Source organism: Pinus tabuliformis, chromosome 8 (genome assembly GCF_031772625.1).
Source record: "Pinus tabuliformis cultivar Carrire ecotype Pingquan chromosome 8, CPIR1, whole genome shotgun sequence".
In the NCBI taxonomy this organism is placed as follows: Eukaryota; Viridiplantae; Streptophyta; class Pinopsida; order Pinales; family Pinaceae; genus Pinus; species Pinus tabuliformis.
This window is the reverse complement of record NC_142294.1, coordinates 1722991504-1722996288: the sequence shown is the minus strand read 5'-3', so window position 1 is coordinate 1722996288 and position 4785 is coordinate 1722991504.

The window sequence follows — 4785 nt, the reverse complement described above, 5'->3', positions numbered from 1 at the left end:
TAATTTAGAATCTAGGCTAGTGTGCAGACACTGACCAAAGAGTGATTAGTCAAACCCACAAAAGTATTATAGGTGCTTCTAGAGAAGTAGGTGTTTTTGTGCTCTCATAGATGTTCCCCTAAGCTTTCCAACCATCTTTGTGCTCAAGGTGTTACCAGACTTCATTGGGTTTATGTGTTCCCTTCGGAGTTGTTCACAGCTGGCAGATGGAAAAGCGCCCATGATTTGGGCTTGCAGGGTTCTTTTGTTGTGGAGTGGGACAGTTTCACCAAATCCTTCATTGTCAGTGGTATTACACTATCTAAGGAGGATGATTCTTTTGAATGGGCCTACAACTCCTCATACGAGCATGTCACAACTCGCCATGCCTATTGTGCTATATCAGAAAGCTACCCTTTGCAAAGGGTTAGTTGGTGGCATTCAAAATTATGGTATTGGCCTATTTCCCCTAAACTAAAATGTTTTATGTGGCTTTCCTTAGAGAACCGTATACAAACTTGGGACTGCCTATTGCGGAAAAGTTTTCATGGCCCAAATGTATGTGTTCTTTGCACAAAAGATTCAGAAATTGTCAATCTTTTATTTTTTAATTGTACCTTTTCCAAGTCCCTTTGAAATCGCATTTTAGAAGAGTCAAATATTCATAGTAAAAAAATACTTGTTTAATTTTATTTTAGAAAATGTTGCGGAGAAGTACCCAAAACACAAATATTTTGGGTATGATGATGGGTGAGGTCAAATCTCAAAAAGGTCTCGTGATTGAGACCCATGTTCAACTCTGGTACAGTTATAGTTGAGACCCATGTTCGAATCCCAAACCTATACAAACATGTTTGATAACATGTTTACTATAATTAACTCAAAAGAAACAGTTGGCCCACCTTAGGAAGAACAAATTATGTTTTTTTTTTCCAAACATGTAAGTTGATATATTACAGTTTAATGAATATGTTTTCCTATTATCATATATGGTTTTATACTTTATGAAAAAAATCACCAAGACTTCACAATGTTTTATAACTTAGTAAAAGATTCACCAAGACTTTACAAAGTTTTATTATTCAGTGCTAAGGCATACTAGAGTGCCAGGGAAGCATGCGGCCAAGATGTGCGAGGTGCCACGGTATGCCAACGCGTGCTAGGAAGTGTTAGGGGGTGTAGGGAAAACACAAGGGACCACTAGGTCAAATTAATGCATGGAAATTAATGAATAAGAGTTTGTGACAGGAAGTGTCAGTGAGTTCCAAGTGTGCTAAGGAGGGAGTGGCAAGGTATGCTAGGTAGTGATAATGCATGCTAGAGGCTAGGGAAACATGCCAAGATGTGCCAAGCGTTAGCGTGTGCCAATGCATGCTAGGGAGTGTTAGGGAGTGCCAGGGAAACACAAGGGAGCACTAGTTTCAAATGTATGGAAATGAATGAATAAGAGTGTGTTATAGGGAGTATCAACGAGTTCTATGTGTGCTAATGAGGGAGTGACAAGGTATGCTAGGTAGTGCCAAGGAATGCTAGAGTGTCAGGGAGACATTCCCAAATGTGCCAGGTGCCAGGGTGTGTCAATGTGTTCCAGGGAGTGTTAGGGAGTGCCATGGAAACACAAGGGAGAACTAGTTCAAAATGCATGGAAATGAATGAATAAGAGTGTGTGATAGGGAGTGTCAGTGAGTTTCAGGTGTGTTAAGGAGGTAGTGATGAGGTTATATTCTAGATAGTGCCAAGGCATGCTAAAGTTCCAGGGCATGTCAGGGAGTGGTAGTGTGTGTGAGGGAGTGCCAAAGCATGCCAAGGAACAACACATGCCACATAGTGCCAAGGGATTGTTAGATGTACCAAGTGTTATGGCATGTCAACATGTAAACTATGTTGCTTAGTTGTTTTATGACCACCGTTGGATGTGAGCCTTGACTCGGCAACTTGTAACTTGTTAAGTGGGATAAGTTGAAATTGGACATGAGTAGCCTAAGATGAGTTATAATAAGTTCTTAGGTGAACACAACACAGTATAGTTGTAGTAACCATAACTTGGTCAAGCTGTTGTAGTCGAGGCAAGAATTGGTTGGGTTCCCAAGTCCCAAAAAAGTTAAGGGTAGTTGTGAGGGCATGATAGCTAAGGAGTGTTAGGGCATGCAAAGGAATGAAAAGGCATGCTAACACATGTTGAATAGTGTTAATGCATATTGAGGAGTGTTAGGGAGTGCCAAAACATCAGAAGGGAGTACTACATCAAAATGCATGGAAATGAACAAATAAGAGTGTGTGCTAAGGAGTGTCAACGAATTCTAGGTGTCTCAAGGGTAAAGTGTGTTAGGACAAGGTCAAAATAGGACTTGTAGGAGGCAAGCCTATGGTTACGATAAGGGGTTGGAAAAAGTAATTTCAACCAAGGCATGCTAGAGTGCCAAGGCATGTCAAGGAGTGTTAGGGTGTGTTAGGGAGTGCCAAAGCATGCCAAGGAATGCAAGGGATGCTAACACGCGCCACATAGTGCCAATGGATTGTTAGACGTGTCAGGTGTTATGGCATGTCAAGATGTAAACTATGTTGCTTAGTTTTTTTATGGCCACAGTTGGACGTGATCCTTGACTTGGTAAATTGTTAAGTGGGATGAGTTGAGATTGGACATGAGTAGCCTAAGATGAGTTATAGGCAGTTCTCAAGTGAATAAGGCATAGTCTAGTTGTAGTAACTATAACTTGGTCAAGTTGTTGTAGTTGAGGCAGGACTTGGTTGGGTTCCCATGTCTAAAAAAAAGTAAGGTTAGTTGTGAGGGTATGATAGCTAAGGAGTGTCAGGGAATGCCAAGGAATGAAAAGGCATGCCAACACATGTTGGAGAGTGTCAATGCATGTTGAGGAGTGTTAGGGAGTGCTAGGGGAACACAAAGTATAACTAGGTCAAAATGCTTGGAAATGAACGAATAAGAGTGTGTGCCAACGACTGTCAGTGAATTCTAGGCATCCCAAGGATGAAGTGTTTTAGGAGAAGCTCATAATAGAACTTGCAAGAGGCAAGCTTATGGTTGTGATAAGGCATGGGAAAAGTAGTTTTATAGAAACAAATACTTTGGGTTGGGCACAACATTATTTTTCAATGACTTGGTTGAGTTCCCAAGTCGAAAAAAATGCTATCTACGAGGGCATGACAACTAAGGAGTGCCAAGGTGTTCCAGGGAATGCCTGGAAGTACTAACACATGCTAGACAATTCCAAGGCATGTTAGGTGTGCCAAGACATGCCAAGGGCTAAGGCATGCCAAGATGTGCCAAGTGTTAGGGTGTGGCACCAATGCATTTTAGGTTGTGTTAGAGCCAAGTGCTAGGGAAACACAAGGGAGCACTAGTTTCAAATGCATGGAAATGAATGAATAAGAGTGTGATGGGGAGTGTCAACCAGTTCTAGGTGTGTTAGGTGTCAAGGAGTGATAGGATGTGCTAGGGAGTGCCAAAGCATGCTAAGGAATGTAGGGAATGCTAACATGTGCCACATAGTGCCAAGTGATTGTTAGATGTTCCAGGTGTTATGGAATGTCAAGATGTAAACTATGTTGTTTAGTTGTTTTACGACCTTGGTTGGATGTGAGCCTTGTCTTCGTAACTTGTTAAGTTGTATGATTTGAGATTCGACATGAGTATCCTAATATGAGTTATAGGAAGTTCTTGGGTGAACAAGGAATAGTCTAGTTGTAGTAACTGTAACTTGGTCAAGTTGTTGTAGACGATGCAGGATTTGGTTGGGTTCCCAAGTTGCAAAAAAAGTAAGGCTAGTTGTGATGGCATGATAACTAAGTAGTGTCAGGGTGTGCCAAGGAATGAAAAGGTGTGCTAAAAAATGCTAGACAATGTCAATGCATGTCGAGGAGTGTTGGGGAGTGTTAGGGCACCACAAGGGAGAACTAGGTCAAAATTCATGGAAATGAACAAATAAGATTGTGTGTCAGGGAGTGTTAGTAAATTCCAAGTGTCCCAAGGACGAAGTGTGTTGGGAGAATTTTAGAATAGGACTTGTAGGAGGAAAGCCTACAATTGCGATAAGGGGATAGACAAAATCAATTTCAGACAAAGGGAGACTTTGGGTGTGGCGCCAACACATGCTAGGGAGTGTTAGGGCCAAGTTCCAGGGAAACACAAGGGAGAAATAGTTTCAAATGCATGGAAATGAATGAATAAGAGTGTGACAAAGAGTGTTAGCTAGTGAGTACAAGGTGTGTTATGTGTCAAGGAGTGTTAGGGAGTGCCAAAGCATGCCAAGAAATGTAGGGGATGCTAACACATGCTACATAGTGCCAAGGGATTATTAGGCATGCCAGATGTTATGGCATGTCAAGATGTAAAATTTGTTGCTTAGTTGTTTAATTTTACGACCACAGTTGGATGTGAGCCTTGTCTTCGTAACTTGTTAAGTTGGATAAGTTGAAATTATACATGAGTAGCCTAAGATGAGTTATAGGAAGTTCTTAGGTGAACAAGGCATAGTCTAGTTATAGTAATTGTAACTTGGTAAAGCTGTTGTTATAGTTGAGGTAAGATTTTGTTGGGTTCCCATGTTGCAAAAAATGTAAGGGTAGTTGTGAGGGCATGATAGCTAAGGAATGAAAAGGCATGCTAACACATTCCAGATAGATTTATGGTCTGATGGTTTGATTTAATTTTATGGTGTTATTTTTATTGTCTGCTTTGCACAACACTATTTTTCCTAGTTTGGAACATTATAGTCAGCGAGTTCCAGGTGTGCTAAGGAGGAAGTGACAAGGTATGTTATGCATTGCTGCCAAGGCATGCTAGAGTGC